Raw genomic sequence first — 23,718 nt, 5'->3', positions numbered from 1 at the left:
ACACTCAACCAACTGAGCCATCCAGGTGCCCTGACTGTCATGCATTCTCTATTGGAAATATCCCTCAAGTGTCAAGGATCAAATTATTGACGCAATCTGTTGGTCCAATAGCCTGACACCGAGTGACACTCCCGCCTATTGCCCTGAAGTTGCTCCCTCTTAATCCCTGGAAGTAGAATAACATTTTACTTAGTGCCGACTATTCTGGATTTTGGAGCTTGCCTCTGGACTTGGTTTGTATCCCCCCTCCCCTGTGTCCCTGGGGTTCCTCTTGGTGTCTGTCATCCGTGGGTCTCACTTTCTTCCCCTACACTGGGGGTTCCCTAACATGATTCAAGGAACAGTAGTATTCCACGATGCACTCCACCATGTGTGTGCACAACACATTTTATAAAAGGAGTTGTCTGTCAGGCTCCTCAGGGAATTCCTTTCAATGTCTGAGGGCTTATTCTGTAATAAATACTCTCAAAACCCATTCCGGTTGAAGCCACAGAGGATGAGAGACAACAAAGAGCCTCCTTGAAAGAAAAACTAAGAATAACACAGTCAAGGTGCATAGTGGGTTGACTTGTGTCCCCCCCCCCCAAATATATATCCAATCCTAATCTGTGGTACCCAAATGTGACCTTATGTGGAAATGGGGTCTTTGCAGAGGTAGTCAAACTAAGATGAGGTCATACTGGATCAGGACAAGCTGTAAATCCAATGACTTGTGTCCTTATAAGAAGAGGAGAGGACTCTCAGATGCAGAGAAACAGGGAGAGACAACTCCATATGTACTTGGAGGGAGAGACTGTAGTTTTGAGTGCTGGAAGCTACCAGAAACTAAGAAGAAGCGAAGAAGGATTCTTCCCCACAAGCCTTCAGAAATAACATAGTCCTGTTGACACGTTGGTTTCAGACTTTCAGCTTCTAGAACTGTGAAAAAAATAAATGTTTGTTGGTTGAAGCCACTAAGTATGTGGTAATCTATTATGGCAACCCAAGGAAACTAATACAAGGTGGTACCTCTCAGAGAGCAGAACTAGAGCTGAAATCACAACTTCTATTATATACAAATTTGTACTTTAATTTTTTTTAATGTTTATTTATTTTTGAGAGAGAGACAGAGCATGAGCAGAGGAGAGGCAGAGAGAGAGGGAGACACAGACTCCAAAGCAGGCTCCAGGCTCCGAGCTGTCAGCACAGAGCCCGATGTGGGACTCAAACTCGGGAACAGTGAGATCATGACCGAAGCTGAAGTCAGATGCTCAACCAAGTAAGCCACCCACGTGCCCCTACACTCCCCTTATTTTTGATGACAGATGTTAGTATTATGAAAGAGAATAAAATGTGGCAAACTATAGTCCCTGAACCAAATCCAGCTGGCTGTCCAATTTTGTAAAGTCCTAACTAAGAATAGTTTCTGTTTCTAAGGCTTTATAATTATTTAAACACACATATTTATATATAAATATAATATAAATATAAATATATATTTATAATATATTTAAATATAAGTAATATATTTATATTATACAAATTATATAAATTTATATATTATATATATAATTATATAAATATATAATATAAATACTATATTATATACAAATATTATATTTAATATAAACACTATATAATTATAAGTAATATATTTATATAAAATATACTTATATAGTATATAATCACTATAATTATATAATTATATATTATATAATTACTAGAGTATTATATAAATACTATATAATTATAAGTAATATATTTATATATAAATATATAATATATATATTATATATAAATGTTATTATATATTTACATATAAATTATATATTTTATATATAAATATATTACTTATATTATATTTATTATATTATTATTTATTTTATTTATTTTTTATTTTTATTTTTAATTTTTTAATTTTTATTTATTATTATTTATTTATTATATATTTATATTATATATTATTATATGTAATATTTACTATATCATATAAATTTATTACTTATATTATATTAATTATATATTTTATATATAAATATATTACTTACAATTATATAGTATTTATAGTAAATATAATATTTGTATATAATATAGTATTTATATTATATTTATAAATACAACATATATATATAAATACAAATTTATATATAAATCATCATATACATATATAAATAAGTAAATATATATGTGTGTGTGTGTGTGTGTGTGTGTGTTTGCTATCTGGCCCTTTAAAGAAAAATTTTGCTTACTCCCGAGCAGAGGAAAGAGCACACACTCAGTATGTACTGGGTTCTGTATGTACTGACTTAGGTTATTGTTGCCTCAGTTTCCCCATATGTAACATGAACTACAAAATCCCTGAGATCCCTTCAGTCCTAAGATTTTACATGAACGATACGAGATAGTCCTATTAAAATAGACTCATCTTGTTGATATCAGCACCCTCACATCTGTGTAAACGATGGCAAACAATCATTACAAAGCTGAGATTTAAAAGGGCTCCTGTAACAGGTCCCCAGAGAAGCCACAATGTGAGCAGTAAGCTGGGAAGTGGGGGTGTCAGGGAGGCAACGGGTGCCTGGAGAGGACAATGGGCACTGGGTTCCTACCCTGCATTCATTAGCCCTGGTCTCTGCCTAAGGGAGCTTTGTGACTCAGATTACAAATTTCTCATCTACGACTAACTGGCAAAAAAAAAAAAAAAAAAAAAAAAAGGAAAACACCCATGGTGTGTGTGTGTGTGTGTGTGTGTGTGTGTGTGTGTGTGTATGCAACATCTGATTTGACTACAGCAGCAAGAAATTGGTCTTTTGTGAATTGATGTGATTTAGAGACGCCTACAAAAATAAAAGTATGGTACTCCAGGAAGAGATGACTAAAATACCAGTGTTTTATTGGAAGGATGCTGTGCAGCTAACAAATTGTGGCGTTCTGGAAATGGAGAAATTGCATCTTTCAGAGCGCCAGCATGCGCGAGTGCACGGGGAAGTGTGCTATTTGGCTGCACTTCAGCTACCATTAAGCATACCTGATATTTTCCTGTCTTCTCGGTGCTGCTGTGCTGACTTGGAAAGGTGGGTGGGGAACGTGTTCCCCAGTCGAGCACATTCTGTTCTCTCCTTGATGGGATTCCAAACCCATGACTCCTGTCCTCTCTTCCAGGGAGGGGAAACTCAATCCGTTTGGTACCGGGTGAACATGTTGAGTGATGGCCGTGCTAACACAGATCCTTTCCAACCAGCATTTTATGTGAAGAAAGTCTGCTTGGAAATTTTCTGCGCCGTTTCGAAGGGAAGAAATGCCACATTTCTGGCGAGCGGAAGTTTCTCTTTGGGAGAAGGTGAATTAATATAGGGATCCTTAATGAGGCCAACGCGTGTTTCCTTTTCCTGAGTGTAGAGCTCAGAGTGAAAGTCTTCTCTTCTTTTTTTTGGTATCTTACATGTGTACTCGAAATAACCAAAGTGTGGTGTTCCATATCAAGCCCGCGTGGCAACTAAACTTCTAGAGTAGAAATTCCTCACCTAAAGACTCGGTTTTTAGCAAAAGATCTCTTTTCTACCCAGCTGTCTAGCCCGGTCCATGTTCTGTCTCGTTCTGAAGGAATAACATGTCAGAGTTACCCAACTGATCCCGGAATTGTGTTAGTTTATGTGGCTAGAAGGTGAAGTCCTTCTAGTCCGGAATGATATTAATTAGTGGTCAGGAATCAGAACGTAGCTTTCTGCGATACGCAATGGCAAGGTACAATGATTGCTTGGGTTTACCTGACCTAGGATCTTTGCACAACTAAGCGACCAATGGGATGGACCAGCGTGAGGGATCCGAGAAATCCCATGTTTTCGGGGGCAGGATGGCCACTTCTAACAATAGAGAATGACAAGCTCAAGTCCCCGAATCCTTGGCTCAGGGCATGATAAACAAAGACTCCCTAATGGCTGGTTTAAAGAAAAAGCAGAAACAACAACATAGTGAAACTCTAAATTTCTGCAGCTATAGATCTGAAGTAGCCAGAAATTACATAAAGAGATTAACTCTTTGGTTACTGAAGGTCAGTGACCATTGAATCAACGTCTCGGTAGGTCTCTTATATGAAGGTTCAGGCATTGATCGAGAAAGACTGACATGCCAAAAGCTAGAACAGGTTTCTGGGAAGATTCAGAGGACTCCGGGGATATGCAAACTCCAAACCCACCCTCAGTGTCCCCCACCAGCCAAAGAGGAAGAAAAGCTCTTCTGATGTTCTTACTGAGAACTCTCAGTTCTTACTGAGATGTTCTTCCCCCAGTGTTTGAAGAGGTTGTTTATCCTTTATCGATGACTCTGTAATTCCTCCAAACTCTCAGTTTCCAGAACCAGAGTCAGATCCCGCCATGCCCGAAGGTACTATGAGAATGGGGGCATAATGAAAGAACGACAGGAACTTGCTATTTTATAAGAGGAAAGGAAGTTGGGTAAAGTATGTGCCAGTAGAACGTAAGCAAGCTTGACCTAGGACCGTCTCCCACAATATTGGATCCATCTGAATTTACTGACATGAGTAAACTCGTCAGAGATTCTGGATGCAATGGGCTACTCCGAAACGAGTTTTCCTTCTAATTTTTTGTTCTTGTTGTTGGTAGACTGAAACAGAGGCTGAGCGAGGTTCAGATATGAGAAACTACTTGATATAACATAAAGGTCTTCAGGGCAGAGGGATTTTGCAGTGGGTTTATCATAGGGCTTCCAACCATCTCCCTAATAGTATCAAAAGCCAGAGAAAGAGACATAGCCTTTCACAAAGGGACTTGTAACCATTTACAGGCATAAAGGTCCTGGCTTTCTGGGTATGATTAAACAGTGGCTCTGAGTTAGTGCTAATTCTGGGGACCTAGAATGTCATTGTCGTTGAGCAGTTAGAGTGGGGTGTGAACCCAAACCGACCTCACAAGTGCCCGGTGGGCTCCTAAAACTTTCCTGAAGTTGGTTTTTCCAGTTCTTATGGGTTGGAATAATTATCTTGTGCACTTGGGAGAACAGGCCGTCCAGATGTCCTTGGAGTTCCTCTCATTTAACCAAAGAGCAAATCATTTCTGAAAAACCCCAAAGAATGGCATTGCTATCAGTAACGCGGAATGGTAGATGTTTGGTATATGTCAGCGGTGGCCAGGTTTCAGAGTTTGGGATGGATCATTGTATATCGAATCAGATGGTCATTCCGATTGGGGCTGCTGGCCCCGATATCATTTTCTTAGTGGATTGGTCCCTGGTGTGGCAAATTTTTTTTTTTTTTTTGCCTCTGTCTCAGTAAGAACATCAGAAGCACTTTTCTTCCTCCCCATAGGGTCATCAGTGGCGATTACATCGGCGTAATCTTACTTCAGGTTTGAATCATTAATCTGAATCTATGCTCTACAATTTCTTCTTGATAAGTTAAGACCGATAAAAGCAGAAGACTAAAACTTTTAACTCATGAAGGGCAGTAAAAGAAAAGTCATGGGCAGGGGGTTCTAATATCTTTGAGATGCTTGATAGTGAGTGCTCCCTGGAGGCCAGGGTGGACGGTAGGGAAACATGACTTCTCAGCATGAACAGGGATGATGGGATTGTGGGAAGGTGGAAAGAGTTGGCATCAGAGGCAAGGCTGATATAATTGCCGTGATGGGCAGGAAGGCTAAAGCAGCAATTAAGGTGACATTTTCTGTAGGTATCTTTCATGATGGTTAATGGTGATGTTCCTAAAGGGGAAGCTGGGTTCCCGTAAGAGAAGGATCTGCAATATCGCTAACCATAAATGGATAGAGGAGAGAGAGAGAGAGAGATTTCCTCAAATCCTTCCTAAAATGAAGCTTTATCTTTTTGTCAGGGTAACTGAACCCTAGGAAAAGGAGGATGCCAAGAATTTTTGAGGTCTATTGGACAGAAAGTGAAATTGATTCCAGGGAATCTGATAAAGCCAACCTTGTTCCATAGTTAGAGTCAGAGCTTAGGCTAAAAATCAACTACCCTAGGGGCGCCTGGGTGGCTCAGTCGGTTGAGCATCCGACTTGCGGCTCAGGTCATGATCTCGCGGTCCGTGAGTTCGAGCCCCGTGTCGGGCTCTGTGCTGACGGCTTGGAGCCTGGAGCCGGCTTCAGATTCTGTGTCTCCTTCTCTCTCTGCCCGTTCCCCGCTTGTGCTCTGTCTCTCTCTCTGTCTCTCAAAAACAAATAAATAAATGTAAAAAAAAATTAACAAAAAAATCAACTACCCTACAATCCAACAATTGCACCTAGGTGTTTACTCAAAGGATACACAAATGCTAAAACAAAGGGATACATGCACCCCGATGTTTACAGCAGCATTATCAACCATAGGCAAATTATGGCAGGAGCCCAAGTGTCCATCAACTGATCAACGGATCAAGAAGATGTGGTGATGTATGTATTTATAACATATAAATATAAATACAAATGTGTATACATAAACATATGTCTACACACACACAATGGAATATTACTCAGCCATAAAGAGGATGAGATCTCGCCATTTGCAATGACATGGATGGACCTAAATGGTATAACGCTAAGTGAAATAAGTCAGGCAGAGAAAGACACATACCGTTTGATTTCACCCATGCGTGGAGTTTAAGAAACAAAACAAGCGACCATAGCGGGGGGGAAAAGAGAGACAGAGAGAGGAACACCAAGAAACAGACTCTTAACTACAGGGAGCAAACTGATGGCTCCCGGAGGGGAGATGGGTGGGGGATGGGGCGAGATAGGGGATGGGGATTAAGGAGGGCACGTGTCACGATAAGCACTGGGTGCTGTTTGGAAGCCTTGAATCACTCTGTTGTATGCCTGAAACGACTATTACATTGTATGTTAAACGGAGTTTCAATAAAAACTTTTAGAAAGAGCTTATTGAGAGCAGTGAGGTTTGGGCCCAAATCAAATTGCTTTCGTTAGGCCCTCAGATCTACACGTGGTTATTTCATCCGTTTCCCAACGTATGACTGCAACTGATGTGTTTAGCAACTGGGAGATTTCTCAATTTTATCTTTTCACTGTAACGATCACGGCTCGTGATGTTAAGAAAAGCCAAACGGAGCCTCTGGGACTTACTCAGAACTGGTCATTCCCAGCACCGATATCAAATGCTTGAATGATGCCAGGGTGGCCGTTCTTATCCCATCTCCTTTCGATGAGCCCTTCTGGTCTCTGCAAACACCAGGCGGGTCTTTCCAAATGACAATGAACTCTATAAACTTCACAAGGTGACAACCCCGAATACAGCTGTTGTGCCAGATGTGTTACATTTACCGGGCAATCAACACAGGCTCTGGACCTTGGTGTGTGGCCGTCAGTTCAGTGAATGCTGTCTGCTTGGGACTCATTAGTCCGAGACTCAAAAGCGGTAAGTATTTGCATAGCAAAGACAGCATTACCCCCTCTCCGTGGATCTTGGGGCCGCAAAAACCTGCCCGTTTCCCGTCAGAGTGCAAGCTAGGGATGTGGATCATCTTGAGATTCCGTAAGAGATTACCCTGGCCCGCGATACTTTTGACATCAATCCATATTAACCGGGTTAGTGGTTAGTGGCAAGCACTAGAATATTCTGACAGGCATACACATGCCCAATGAGGACATAATCCCCATGAAGATGAAATGATATAGGTGTCGAAGCACAGCTTTCTTCTAAGATAAGAGACAAGCCACTGTACCTTGTTCTTATCACTAAGAAAGAGACAAAAAGAAAGAGACATCACTAAGAAAAAGGTTTGGTGGGCCTCTGGAGTTTAGAGGCAGCATATGCTATACTTGTAAATAATGCTCCAACCCATTTATTTTGGGACCTAACACATTGTCAGTTTTGGAGTGGGATGCAGAACAAGAGAAGTTCGCGATTGGAGTTCAACCTGACGTGCCCCTGGACCATTTTGATGGTCCTTGGATAAATGAGGATCACGCAGGGCGCCTGGGTGGCTCAGTCGGCTAAGTGTCTGACTTCAGCTCAGGTTATGATCTCACCGTTCATGAGTTTGAGCCCCGTGTCAGGCTCTGTGCTGATGGCTCAGAGCCTGCTTCGGATTCTGTGTCTCCCCCTCTCTCTGCCCCTCCCCTGCTCGTGCTTTGTCTCTCAAAAATAAATAAACATTGAAAAAAGTTTTTTTTTTTTTTTTTAAATAAGGATCATGCAAGAAGCTTCTGGAAAGTCCCCCAAGGGAAGTTTTGTCACAGACCCTTAGAGTTCTAGGAGAAAACCATGACTTTCAGAGCCGAGAACCACCTTTATCTGGGTCGCCTCTTTAGATCCTCTTAATATCCTATGGCTTTAGCCATTTGCTTGTCTGGAGCTGTCCCCACAGAGATGAACTTCAGTGGGCTCACAGATTCCTAGGACCCTGAATGGTGCCTCAGTCTATGTGTCCTCCTACCCCTTCCCGTGGAGAAAAGAAATCTCCCCAGAGACTAAAGCATCGGGCAGTATTTCTTACCATCCAATCTGGAAAATGATTTGTCAAGGAGATTTAGGACCCGATGAGGGCAAGACTAGAATATTTATGTCTAGGAGTTTAGGGGAAGTCGTGCCAATGGATTTCCCGGAATGGGCCCAGAATGTAAAAAATATTGGTACCCCGGTGAAAGCCCACAAAAGGTCTTTACTGAAAATCTCGCTGTAATTAGGAATATGCCAGTCAAGGTGCTTGCTTAATGAGTTCAGGAACTGAATGTTTACAGAGGCAGCAATACAGGTATACGTTGATTAGGAACTTAGATTTAACTCTTCTGATCTGACCTGGCTTCTCATTAGTCAGCGACCAACACTGAGTCCCAGTATACCAATATTCCTAGCGATGGACGGCAGCCAATAACATGCGGGTCTAGTGATCTCATTAGACTTTAATTCATCCCAGAGTGGGATACAATCTCTGTTCACTGAGGAGACCCTTATTTTGGATTATTTTTCCCCCTTGTCTTCTGTGCTTTTGCAAGTGTGCTTTTGCATGTGCGGGCCCCTCAATGTCATCTACACTGACACGGCGGCTCAATCAACGTGTGGTCCGCAGTGAAAGACGCATGATAATGGGTTATACCAGTGGCGTTCTTTGGTCTTATCGTGCACTCCAAAGTAGCAAGTCGTATGGAACAGTGGAGTAGCCTCTCAAAGATTCATTTATGACACTATCTGGGAGACAGTTCTTTGCCATAATAAGGTGACGGAACCCAGTTCCCCGAGAACAATCGGGTTGTTGCTGGAGGCAGGGAGAAGCAGGGATAAAACGTTGTGTGTTCTTCATACACCTACTGTCTCCTGCACCTCCACGTGGGCAGGATGACCAGGTGTCTTAGGACCGAGGCTTTAGATCCACCCACAGAGAAGAAAATTACAATTTTCCAGTTCCACTTGTTCTCCAAAAGTGATGAAAGTTCTGGGTGTTACAGTGACTGACAGCGATGATTTTGCCTGTAAAGGGCAACTTGACTTCGGATCCTCCATAACGAAGCTGGATGATGTAACTAGCAAGACTTTGGCTCCCCGCCGTTGGCGGGTATACGGTGCAGACGTGGACGTATGTGGAATACGTGAGACCTAGTTCCAGTGATTAGGCAGCACATCCGTTTGTAATGGATGCGCGGTAAGAGGAAGAACGATAAACGCTATGTAGGTGTCATATGAACAAGACCGTGGCCCCTGCTATACCTCTGGTCATTCGTCGGCAAAGTTCTTCCTTTCAGGTTCTTCCTCACTCTGAAAATGCAAGGTGATAGATAGTCCCTCGCCCCAGTTTCCAGAAGGTAGGCTGTGGGCTCTACCCAAAGCTACGACAGTCAGATGATACACCCCACTGGTTTAAATCTTGAAGGCGTGATGTAGACACATACACAGGAAAATGACAGAATTCTCCAGGTGCTGGCCAGAGGAAAGCTACAGGGACGGGTGTCCAGCATTGGAGACCCAACTCGCTCTAATCAGACCACTGGGTCATGCCGTGTTCTCACCTCCTGTCTTTCCAGCTTGATGCCCCAAGTCATTCCCCTTCCTGCTGAAGTCATCCAGCGTTGGTGTCTGCTGGGACCAAGAACCCCGGTAAAGAGGCAATTCCAAGTCTGCGTGAGTAAGGGGACGTCACGTACGAAGTCAGGAGGAAACAGCCATTCTTACTGGTACGAAGAAGGAGGCTTCTCCTCCATTGTGATAGGTATGTTAGGACAATGGAGAGTTACACACAAGGCTGAATTTGGAACCTCAGTCCCTGTGCGGTGTTTTTATTCTTTAAAAGAATTTTTTTTTTTTTTTACATTTTTATTTATTTTTGAGAGACAGAGAGAGACAGAGCGCGAGCGGGGAAGGGGCAGAGAGAGAGGGAGACACAGAATCCGAAGCGGGCTCCAGGCTCCGAGCTGTCAGCGCAGGGCCCGATGCGGGGCTCGAACCCACGAACCGTGAGATCATGCCCTGAGCATGAAGTCTGACGCTTAACCGACTGGGCCACCCAGGCACCCCTGGGGTGATTTTATTCTTAAGCCCCTGACCTGAAGCAATGGTTGGGGGAAGGGGAAAAATAGATTAGCTACATAGCTCTCATATGTATTTTTATTGAAATCCTAAGTGGCTGTTTGTGTATCGAGTTTATTTCAATAGGTTTTATGCAAAGCCTAAGCTTTAAGACGTGAAGATTTTTTTTTTTTTTTGACTTAAAGGATTTGAAATGAAAGACTGGCTCTTTTTTAACCATGGCTGAGACTTTTGTGATTTATGCTAATGGGTGGCAGATGATGTGTGCAAAGATGTTCATCACGGTGCTGTTTGGCGGAGAAAACTTGGGTAGAGACTATTGTGTCAAACAATAGATGATGAGGAAAATACGGCAGAGTATGTGAACTCACCAAGCCTCTTATTTACGGAGATTTTAATGATTTCACAAAATACTTGCGATCCAATATTTGGGATATGGTGTTCGCTGAGAAAAATAAAGTTGTGCACAGTATGATTACAAGCCTGCAAACACACTCATGCGTTCCTGCCCGTAAAACCTTCTAAAGGGAAATACGTGATCGCAATGTCTATTTTATTCATTCATTCATTCATTCATTTGTTTATTTAAGCAGTCTCGACACCCAACACGGGGCTCGAACTCAGGACCCTGCGTCACATGCTCTACTGACTGAGTCAGCCAGGTGCCCTGCCATTTTATATTTCAATACGTTTTCCAAGGGGCGCCTGGGTGGCTCAGTCGCTTAGGCGTCTGACTTCAGTTCAGGTCATGATCTCACGGTTTGTGAGTTTGAGCCCCGCATCAGGCTGTCTGCTGTCAGCACAGAGCCTGCTTGGGATCCTCTGTTCCCTTCGCTCTTGGCCCCTCCCCCGCTTGCTCTCTCTCTCTCTCTCTCTCTCCATAAACTTTAAATAAATAAATAAATAATTTTTTGTGATTTTCCAGAGTTCTACAAAGGGCATGGACAGTTTCTACCATAAGATAAAGATGCGGTATTCACTCTCTGATTCTTCCAACTTTTCTCTAAGTTTGAAATTTTTTTTTTTTTTTTTTAATTAAAGGCATGTGTCCTTCGATGGTATTATCACCCATTAGCTACCTGACTTCCTGGCGGGTGGCAGTTCCTTTTCTGTTCTAAGGCGGATCGGCGTGTCGCAAAGATTGTGTAGGCTTTGGGGAGAGACACATCTGGCAGAATCCTGTTTTTTAGTAACTGCATGACCACTGGCAGTTTATTTACTCTCTAGAGACTCAGCGTCCTCATCCGGGAAAAGGGGAATAATAATATTCCCTTTGGGAAGATCCAAATGTGGGTGAATTGCCCAACATACCATTTCATCGCGGCTGTGCAAAAAATTGCAAATGGCTTTTAGCCGGTAAGTCTTCTTGGAAGGCTTCTCCGATTCTCCAAAAGCGCGAATCAGCATTGCCTCGATTATTTATGAAGCTCCGAATCTTTCATTCGTCTTTGTGCTTGGAATAGGCCGACCTCTGCGGGTCTCCCTCAAGCACAAAGCAGAGAGAAGGACTCTGAATATTTAGGCAATGAAAAAAAAAATCTATTTACCACTCCCTGATCATTTATAATTCTGGGCCAGGTACCTTACGAAGGGTTTTTTGTTTGCTTGCTCGCTTGTTTTTAAACGGACCATTCACTGAATCTTTACCACGAGGCTATGAGGTAGGAGAGGTACCAAACCCTGTGAGAGTGATTTTAGGAAGGAGGGAGGCAGGAAGGGGTTCGGAAACTTGTCTCAGCTGGCGGTGTCACGTGTAAACTGAGATGCCTGCGCTCTTGAGCCTACGCTGGTCCTTCACTGTCCTGCCCTCTGCTTCTCAAACTTCATATGAAGCTGAATTACCCAGAGATCTTGGTAAAAAATGCAGATTTGGATTTGGGTGTCGGTTAAAGTGGAGATCTGCGCGCTATGCGCTCCCATGGTTCTGATGAGCTTCTGGATGGTCTGGATGGTGGTGGCCCGGGGGTGGGGCGGGCGGGGTGGGGGGAGGATCACACTGATTAGGGAGGGGATCTAGAAGATGAAATCCAGCTCGTATTTGTTGCCCGGGTTCAGGTGACCCGGGATGGCTCCCCGCTTCCAGGCCTGCCGTTTCTTGTTACCCAGCACCCCATGTGGGTTGTAATCCACAGCCAGTTCAGGCCGTCGCGGGGCTGGGCTCTAGCCCATTGCTGTTCGGTACTCTCATGGGTCTATGCCTTTACCCTGCCCCTTCCGCATGAAAGGGTCTCCTTCCTCGGGATGTCACAGCGGTAAATGCTTTCCTGACCTTTTTCAATCCAGCGTCAGCTGTCGCTTCCCCTTAGAGTGCCATGAACACGCTCTCGTTTTCAGCCCTCAGGTTTAGGGCTGTACTTGGTCTGAACTTCCGGATCTCCCTCCAGATGGTGGGCTAGTCAAGGGCTATTGCGGTGCTCTGTTTGTCTGCATACCCTTAACACCGAGCAAGTGCTCGTCCCATACGGGGTCCTCAATCCGTGTTTGTAGAGCGATGGGTAAATGACAAGTGATTGGCAAGGGGCACCTGGGTGGCTCAGTCGGGTAGGCATCTGACTCTTGGTTTCGGCTCAGGTCGTGATCTCAGGGCTGGTGGGTTGGGGCTCCACCTGTACTGACAGGGAGGAGCCTGCCTAGGATTCTTTCTCTCTCCTTTTTTCCCTGCCCCTCCCCCATTCACACTCTAGAGCACTCTCTCTGTGTCAAAATAAACAAATAAACTAAGAAAAATATGATTGGCTATAGGAGTGAACAGAGAAGGCAAAGATGGGAGGCCACACTTTTTAGGCTATAACAGTAATCTGCAAACTCTTTGGATTTTTAGAAGGGGAGCTCCCTTGTAAACATTTGGGCATGAATCATATGCATACGTATGTAACACATCTTATTATATCTTACATACACTTTATTTTATTTTATTGTGTTGTATTTTTTTTTCAACGTTTATTTATTTTTGGGACAGAGAGAGACAGAGCATGAACAGGGGAGGGGCAGAGAGAGAGGGAGACACAGAATCGGAAACAGGCTCCAGGCTCTGAGCCATCAGCCCAGAGCCCGACGCGGGGCTCGAACTCACGGACCGCGAGATCGTGACCTGGCTGAAGTCGGACGCTTAACCGACTGCGCCACCCAGGCGCCCCTTTATTGTGTTGTATTTTAAGGTTTTTTTTTTTAATTCATTTTGAGGAGAAGCTAGAGAGCATGAGCCGGGGAGGGACAGCGAGAAAGAGAGAGAGAATCCCAAGCAAGCGTCTTAATGTCCGCGCAGAGCTGACCCGGGGCTCAAACTCACGAATCGTGAGATCATAACCTGCGCCGAAATCGAGAGTAGGACCCTCAACCAACAGTGTCCCTTACGTACATTTTAAAACAAACATAGGGTCGCCTGGGGAGTTCAGGCTGGTTAAGCGTCCAAACTCCGGTCATGATCTCACAGTTCGTGGGTTTGAGTCCCGTGTCGGGCTCTTTGCTGACAGCTCAGAGCCTGGAGCCTGCTTTGTTTCTGTGTGTGTGTGTGTGTGTGTGTGTGTGTGTGTGTGTGTTTCTCTCTCTGCCAATCCCCCACTCACGCTCTCTCACTCTCTCCCTCTCTCAAAAATAAATACACATTAAAAAGTTTTTAAAAAATAAAACAAATATATTAAGCCAGGATGATTTAAAAATAAAAGAAATAAAACGTTTAATAGTTTATTAGCGCCCAACAGTGGAAGGTCTTGTAGGCTCTAGGGTAAGGAGTGTGCACCCACCTCAGAGACCCCCGGGCCAGATGGTAAGTGAAGTCACTACATTTACTAAGGGGTAGAACGCACTTTAATGGTGCACCCATGAGTATGAATCAGATGAAATAAATCGGGAGAAAAGAAGCAGGTCCAGGTAAGTATAGGATCCCCAGGGCCCGGGCCTTTCCATTCCTCTGGAGACAGAGCCAAAAATTATACAGGGTGACCTCAAACCCAACCCAAGAAATCCCTGCGGTTTGATAGCAACGTGCCTCCTCCGCTCTGGGCCGGTGACTGGATCGTGACACTAAAACTGGAAGGACGCGAGGCCCCAGGGGCCCCAGAGGATGATTCAAGACTCACCCCCAATACACGCTGGCTGAAAATTAAAACACTTTATTTAGCATCAGATAATTTGAAACCGGAGTTTAATGGTCTTCGATAGGGAGAAAGAGGTCCCTTGCTCATTTCACTTTGTTACTGAAATTAAACATTTAAGCCTTTAAGGCACTCATGTCCTTGTTGGAGGAGGAGGAAAGCCTATCCAGGGCAAGGGGCCACCCAAGAGTAGAGGCGGGAGCATTTGATTCGGCTGCTGAGGATGCGAGGCCAGGGTGTGCGGACCCACGCCCTTTGCGCACAGCTCCTGCTGGGATGGTACTTACTTAACTCCTGGCAAGCCACAGCTCAGTCTGGCAAGGCGGTAACTCTCCGTGGAGGGTCTGTGGGTGTCAATGCCCTTGGAGGTTAACTATGGCCTCCGAGAAGCTCTATGATATAGACACCATACGTGGGACTCCAGCCTGCACATTTACACCTTGATTTGAGTGTGGGTCACTGCAAGCATCTTCCCAGAGGTGCCCCGGGGGTTAGTCTCCACTCACTGCCCCTCCTGTACTGTGGTGTCGTTGATCCTTAGCTCTCGCCTGATGAGAGCCTTCTGAAACAGATCAGAAGCTGCTAGAACTCTGGTGGTTCAGCCGTAAGAGTCCCTCTTGAACCCGCTCCACACCTTGCCCCCACTCACCTGGAAGAGCTGTGCCAGGTGGGTCTGAGGCTTAGGTATCATTTTCTCTGTCTCTCTTCTCTCTCAACAGCTATGTTGCAGACATTGGACACCGTCCTTCATGTTACCCCCTTTCTCTTCCCAACTCCTAGCCGTCAATTAAAAAAAAATATATATATATGTATATGTATATGTGTATATACATATATATAATATTGAAATATATATCATTGAGAAATCATTGAAAAAATTATATACTATTGTAAAATATATATATCATTGAGAACTATATACGAGATATTGCAATAGTTTATATATACATATATATATAATATCGAAATATATATCATTGAGAAATCATTGTAAAAATTATATACTATTGTAAAATATATATCGAGAACTATATACGAGATATGCCAATAGTTTATATATACATATATATAATATCGAAATAGAAATGTATATCATTGAGAAATCATTGTAAAAATTATATATTATTGTAAAATATATATATCATTGAGAACTATATACAAGATATGCCAATAGTATATATATATATATATATATATATATATATATATACACGTATGTGTGTATATTTGTCAATGAGAATGTCTTCGGAACTCTACAAAGGAGGTTTTGAGTTGTAATTAGATATAGTTCATTGTGCCAGTTAACTCTTGCTGGTTTTCCCTTTCTCACTCAAGTTGACACCTCCTCTCTAACTTAGGTGTCCCACTTCTGAGCCCCAACAGTCCCTCCACAGACTGTGTTGCTAACAGCTAAGTGAGTGTTTGATTAAGATAAAGAAGCCTCATGCCAGATGGCGTGGGGCCAGATTCCGCCCAAGCTGTGCACCTTTGGGCGAACTACCTGACTGCCTCTTCTACTTTTGGCCTCAGTTTTTTTCATCTGTAAAATGGGGGTAATAAAAATGTCTTCCTTCCAAAACTATTGCAAGGATTAAACGAGGTACGTATTTAAGGTGCTCAGAACAGTACCCGATAGGGCGTAAGCACTATAGGAAATGTTGGCTAATGTTATAATGTTATAATGATTTGCTTTGTTGCCTCTCTGATCCGATCTGCCCGTCAGTTTTTAAGGTAGGGTCTGTATCTTATATATCTTTGTGTTTCTGGTTTGTGCCCGGCACTGGCATAGGATAGATTTATGAGAAATGCTTGTGGAATAGATCAGTGAAACCACAGATGGTTTAGGAAAGGAGCCTGAAACAAAATCGTATTCTTTCCTTGTAGAGTGAAAGATACGCTATAAGTAAATTTTATGTACTTACCTGCCAGCCCCTTACACAATTCTGATGGGTAATCAATACTGCTCCCCCCTATATTCTAACATCTATCTCATTACAGATTGTACAAGCTCACTTTGCTGATGAGGTGTCAATAAATCCCGTCTAAGCGGTAGAACGGTTTTTTTGAGAGAGGGCAGGGGGGAGGGGCCGAGGGAGAGGGAAAGAGAGAATCTTACGCAGGCTCCACGCCCCACGCGGAGCTCGACGTGGGGCTCGACCTCACCACTGGGAGGTCCTGACAGCCGAAATCAGGAGTCAGATGCTTAACCAGCAGATCCACCCAGGCGCCCTCTGTAGAACATTTTAGATGGAACCCCCAGTGAGTGATTCTTAAAGCAAAAGCGAAATTCCCGCCTTCCCGTCTCTACAGCATCCCCTTATTCGGACCCTCATCTGGGAGCTGGGTTCAATTCTTCAGATTCCTGCAGGCTCTTGTCCTGCTGGGGGGGTTGGGAACACGCGGCTGTGCCACAGACCTGCTCGTCTGCGTTTCCTTTCCGGCTTACTTGTTTTGCTTCCTCTTTCCATGTGTCTCTGTTATCCATGGCTGGTAATGTTTCCTCTAATGTTTTCACGCTTTCCCCACTTCTTACTTAAAACGAAAGGTGCCGAACAGCCTGGCCAAGTCTGTAAGCTAGAGAGCTGCCTGGGCCTCATTTTCCTGGAAGATTATACATTTAGTGCTTCAGAGGCCGTAAAAGCCTACGACGGTGTGGGAAAAAACCTTCGGTCTGCCAAGAGTCCCTCCCAAAGGAAAAAAAAAATAATTAACGCTTAGAGTTTATTTTTTATTGTAAAGTTTGGTGACAGTGATATTTTGTATCAATGAACTCCAAGTTAAATTACTTATGCACAATCTATCAAATGGAAAGGTTCATCGTCTGAGCGAAAAAGTCAGTTCATTGTGATTATCTAATTCTGCTTAAAGAACATGATTAGGTACATTTTAATAGCAGTATCCAGAGGCCTGACTATAAGCTTATATTTCTCATTAACAAAGCTTCATGCTTGGCTAGCAGGCCTTGGGATCAGCTGCCATAAGAAAACACTGCTTTTGGATCTGTTAAATCATCAAGACAGCACAATCTTAATTAGACATTTAAGCTAAAATGACTGTTTGAACATTGAGGCTTCCTTAACTCTTTCTTAATTTTTTTTCCCCCCCATAAAACACAGACGTGTCATTTCCTGCCAGAGTCAACACAAAAAGGCTTTGAGACAGGAGCTGGGGGCGGGGTAATTTCACTCCTTCAACCTGCCTGCTATCTGCAAAACCACTGATCGAAAGCAACAGATTGAATTGACTATTAGCACCTGATTGCTCGCTGAGCAGGTTTCCATCTTGTCCATCCATCCACCGACCATGTCTGTTTTCTGTCTGGTTCTACGGATGTAGGCCACTGCTTAAGGCACCCTGGAAGATGGCCCAAGCACAGTTTTAAAGACAAAACAGACCCCACGGGCTGCATGAAAGCCTCGCTCCTTTTCGCCCGTTCAGTAAATGTCCTAAGTCGTCACAGAACTCGTTGATCCAATAGCAAGCCATCTCTCCTTTTCATTGTGCTCTGATAGAGACAAGTGACACAAACATGGGGACATACTCCAAACCAGATTTCTTTTCTCAGTATTTCAGATGGGCTTTAGCGGCGACACGGCATTCCCAAATCTAGAAAAATTTATGGACGCGCGGCTTTGCCAAATGTCTCCAAACCTACATTTCTTTTCACATTCTCAACTCTTGTCTTGCTTATTAACTAATTTAACTATTTCTGTGAACCATGCTTATTAACGATTTAACGAATATCTCAGCCAAATGCTTAGGTAATGGGTCTCTACGAAACTGTATGCATGTGGGGGGGAAATGGCAGAGGTTGGAAAGAGATACGTGGTTCTCTGATCACGATTGTACAGGATGTGAATGTGGAGCTTACACTCTTTTTTTTTTAATGTTTGTTTATTTATGTAGAGAGTGGAAGCAAAAGAGGGGCATGGAGGGAAAGAGGGAGAGAGAGAGAATCCCAAGCAGGCTTCCCGTTGTCGGCACAGAGCCCGACGCGGGGCTCAAACTCACGAACCGTGAGATCATGACCTGAGACTAGGTCAAGAGTCAGGCGCCGAACCCACTGAGCCACCCAGGCACCCAAAAGCTTAAATTCATGCCGAAGGGGACACTTGTGAGGATCAAGACAGAGACCTATAAAAGCAAGCCAATTCTTTCTAATGAACCCCACGAAGACTTGTAATTTGAAGTCACTAGGTGCCTTCTGGCCACCCGCCCAGTGTGCTGGGAGAGAATCGTGCTCCCCACACTGCAGACAGCAGGACCATATTCCCCGGAGAAACTAAGCTAGAGGTGTTCCAGGATTGGAAGCATCTGTTACAGAGGCCAGCATCTGGAGAATTAAGTAAGCCTCTTCAAATAAATCCAGTCGTTATGTTTCAACAGTCTTCAGGATGCTGGCAGCCAGGCATCCTGGCTCCACACAGCAGAATAGAAGCTCTTTCTCCAGAGAAATTTAATCTCCTCAGAGAAAAGATATACAAATACCAATATGGCAGTGGGGGGCGTTTCCAGCAAAAGTATCAGCTGGCCACTCAATAGTAAAGTCGACCCGTTGAAAAGCCTCATCTGTGCTTGCAGAAATTCTGATTCACTCTCCAATGCCTCCTTAAATATGAACAGATGGTCAAGGAGCAATCGACTTTTAGGGGAAAGTTTCATATATGCAAAGGGGCGAACTTGAAAAAATAAAGCGTTGGGCGAAAAAAAACGCAGGAAGCAGATGTGAACTCCAAAATGAGTATACCTGATATCACCAATGAGTGACTGAGCCACTCAGGTGCCCTGCGTGTCCCCTCTCTTAATGATCCCATGTGTGGCCAGTAAGAGTCCAGAGTCCAAGATAAGTACCCTTGAAACTACGTAATGATGATCTAAAAAGGAACCTTTAGACAATCGAGAATAAGCTCTTGGAAATTAAACATACAGATAAAGACTTGGGTGGGAAACAAAATATGAGAGAATGAGATAACCAGTTAGGAGAGAGAACATTCGAGGAGGTCAAGGAACATAGAAGAAAGGAAAACGTGCCAAGGGAACGATCAAGGAAATAATGTAGAAACACTTCCAGACTGGAAGGACACGTAAGGCAAATCATCATGAGAATTCAGGACAAAGGGACTCAAAGGAATCAAAAAAAGCTTTCCAGAAAGCAAATCAAAGGACCAAGAATAAACAAAGGCATCCAACTTCAAACGTAGAACACCGGAAATTCAAAGACAACGGCACTATGCCTTCACAAACAGCATCGAAAAGTATATTCTAACCTAGAATTCTACATGCAGCCAAATTATTATCATTCAACTATGAATAACAAGGTCTTTAACACAAGAGAGCCCTAAAGGATTTCCAGGACAACCAAGGTTAAGTCCATAAAGACAGTGGTACGGGAGGTCTAAAGAGAAATCAGTTCAGCCTGGAGCTGGAGGGTCTCCAGAGGGGTTATCCCCAGAAGACGAATGAAAACAGAGAGATCGTCACATGGTAAAGACTTGTTTTGAGAGACGTGTCTCAGAGGGGAGGCGTGGTAAGAGCTTAGGCTCCTGAGTTTGATCTCGCGGTTTTTGAGTTCGAGCCCCGCGTCGGGCTCTGTGCTGTCAGCTCGGAGCCTGGAGCCCGCTTCGGATTCTGTGTCTCCCTCTCTCTCTACCCCTCCCCTGCTCATGCTCTGTCTCTCTCTGTCTCTCAAAAATAAATAAATGTAAACAAAAATTTAGAAAATATAGGTAAAAGTGCTGGAAAACGGTTGCTTCCGTGGGATGGGAGAGGGATCTGATATTTTTAAGGAAGGTCTTTTAGTTTTATGTGACTTTAAGGCCATGCGTTATTTTTTTTTAGAATATTTTGAAAATCTGAAAATAACAGCAAATGAGGGTTATATCTCATCGAATTTGGCAGGCCAAATTGGTGCTTCAAGAACATTGGCCACATTCACTCTGCAGTTTCAGCCTCCTGCCTCCCACGTGACCAGATACACTTGGGGTCTATGTACCCGAATTTAAGAAGCGTGGGCTAGGCTTGGTCATGATGGGAAAAGATACAGTTTCCATTAGGTTTTCCCCACTCTCGTCTTCTGAGACCCTCCCTCCATGCTTAGATGGTTTCATGTCCCCAATCTCTCTCTCTCTCTTTTTTTTTTTTAAATGTTTGCTTATTTATTTTGAGACAGAGTACAAGTAGGGGAGGGGCAGAGAGAGAGAGAGAGAGAGGGAGAGAGAGAATCCCAAGCAGGCTTCACAATGTGGGGAGCCCGATGCGGGGCTCCCACTCACGAACCGCCAGATCGCGACCTGAGCCGAAGTCAAGAGTGGGACCCTCGGCCGCCTGAGCCCCTCATGTCCCCTCTCTTAATGATTCCACGTGTGGCCAGTAAGAGTCCAGAGGCCAGAGACCTTTGTCGGTACTGACCGTGAAAGCAAGGCTCAGGGAGGTCAGCGATTTGCTGATGTCCCACAGCAGTGGTTTCGCGATGGTTTCCAAGCTGGCCATTTGGGCCGGTTGCTATGATGCTTTATTATAATCCAAGCCGGAGAGAGGTAGGTCTATTTATATGTCCTTTCAATTTTTTCTCAGCTAGAGGCTGAGCCCACGGAGAGGCTATTGAGCACCAGCTGTCTACGGTTTATATTGTTAATTCATTCAACTCCATGCCTTATCCTCTCCGGAAATCACCGCCATCCCGCTCACCGGCAAACAATAACTCTGGGGCGCTTGGTGCGGCGGTTGCTAACAATATCAATTACCCAGTTTTCTGCCAATTCCTATTAGACTTTTTCTAACTGGAAAATTTACACCGTGTTATTGAATTAAAAACAGCGGAAGGCTTTGGGGAATTTCAACTAATTAGCCGGCGTTTGTAAACCCCTTTGTTGAAGATAATGTGTTTACATGGCGGATGCCAACCTTTTCACGATGGGGGTCTGCACGGGCCACGGAAGGTGCCACGGTGGCCACACTTGGCTGGGCACGGCGAGGCCCACGTGGCGAAACTCATTTTTCTTTGTGACGAGGTGGGATGCCCCAGCTCACTGGCACCTAACCTGGCATCTTAGCATGTTGATAATTACACTTGGGAGAAGCTTTGGGCTTCCCAGGCTCCCGGCTGTGCCTTTTTCCAAGCAATTTCTCATCCGTGTCAGCAGGGCAGCTCCGCATAACTATTTTACCGATTCTCCACCTTTTCGTAAGCTTGTCCCCGCCCCCCCACCCCCTCTTCCCCGCCGTTGACTCCTCTTAGACCTCTTTGTCTTTCAGAAGTCATGATCCAGTTTTTCAACGCTAAGATACTCTACTGGTGATACTACGTATGGCCCATAATCGTTCATTATCCGACCTGTGGGTACTCGTCACGTTAATAACTGCACGGCTCCGGGGAAATACAGCTGAATTTGCCCTGGTAAAGGGGAACGGAGAAGACCGACGTCCCTTTTGGCTACAGCGGATCTGCTGGTGTGGTTCTCTCTAATGAAGACTGAGAAAGGAACCGGGTCAAAACGTAAATTGTGATCCTTTGTGGTCTTTTGACACAGGCTGCTTAAATGCAGCTTTCTTGACGAGGGCGGTCGGCACACCGCGTATTTTCTAAGAGTGATGCGAAGAAATAATATCCGTTCTTGCGATAGCCGTACGTATTTTAATGAACTGAGTACTTTAGCTCAGATTTAAGGACCGGCTTGCCACATAACCTCAGCAAGGGCAGAAAAGTGTAACCGGCACCAAGTTATTTCCTGAGCTGATGCCTGCTCAGATGTTTTAAATCCGAAAGAAAAGGTGGGTTGATAAATAATTGAATGTGTGGATGAAATGTTTAATCCTTTCTCCTTTCTAGGTCCGATGAGTAAATTGTCACCTTGGAGTTACAAATTAATATCCATGGCAAGTATTTTAATTTTTTTTTTTTTTTTTTTTTTTTTTGAGAGACAGACAGACAGAGCATGAGCGGGAGGGGCAGAGAGAGAGGGAGACAGAATCCAAAGCAGGCTCTGGTCCCTGAACGGTCAGGACAGAGCTCGATGCGGAGCTCGAACCCACGAACCGTGCGCTCGTGACCTGAGCCAAAGTCGGACACTTAACTGACTGAGCCACCCAGGCGCCTCGTGGCAAGTATTTTAAAGCACTGTATTCATATTTACAGGTATGTTGTCGGCATGCCCTTAGAGGTTGCTCTTTGTATTGCCTTCTAAGGCAGCATCTGAAGTAAAAGAGGCCATCCCTCCCTCATGGCATATCTACCCCGCATTCTTTGTTCTGTGCGGAAGGTAATTAAAGTCTCCCTTGGCCTTCTGTAAAATGGTGGGGCGGGCAGGACTTGGAGGTCTTTAGTTAAAATTCAAGGAAGGTTCTGTTCTCACTTCCTCCTGATTGTGTCCAGTGAGGATATTTTTCACTTAATTTCCACGTATTTGCGCTGATGTGCAAAGAAGTGCTCTCACTGAGGCTGGCGTCGATGGCCTGCTTTCTAGGCATTACATCACGGAATTCTGCATCATCCCTAATGGGCAGTGCGGCAGGATATCTTTCTGCTGAAAGGGACAAAACCCAACTCGAGGTGATTGGAGTAAAAAGGCATTTGTGGCTCCCAGAGTAGAAAAGTCTAGATTTGGCTTCATACTTGCTGGAATCAGGTGCTCAAAGGGATTTGCCTCACTGCAAATCTCAGCTGTACTTTCCTTGGTGTTGGCCGGATTTCACGTAGGATTTCCTCGAAGGGGCACATAACCCACAGGCACACAGAACGTGGCCCGAATCCTCCCCTGAGCTGGGGTTTTGTCTGCGATGTGTGTTGCAATCTCTTCAGAACTTGGGACCGTGCTTGGCACGTAGTAGATCCTCAAAAATACTTCTTCAATGAATGAAAAATGGTCCTCCTTGGTTCTCATGCCCAATCTTAGAGCCTGGGGTTGGAGTCAGCTCTAGCTGATTCATGTGGCGAAATGAGGGGTGGGTGGTTCAGTTGGTTGGCTCAGGTCACGATCTCACGGTTTGTGAGTTCGAGCCCCACATCGGGCTCTGTGCTGACAGCTTAGAGCTTGGAACCTGCATCGGATTCCGTGTCTCCCCGTCTCTCTGCCTCTCCAGTGCTCATGCTCTCTGTCTCTGTCTCTCAATAATAAATAAATGTTAAACATTTTTTTAAAAAGGGGTGCTATGAGCTGAATGATGG

The sequence above is a fragment of the Leopardus geoffroyi genome, chromosome E3 (genome assembly GCF_018350155.1).
Source record: "Leopardus geoffroyi isolate Oge1 chromosome E3, O.geoffroyi_Oge1_pat1.0, whole genome shotgun sequence".
NCBI lineage: Eukaryota > Metazoa > Chordata > Mammalia > Carnivora > Felidae > Leopardus > Leopardus geoffroyi.
This window is presented reverse-complemented; position numbering follows the sequence as displayed.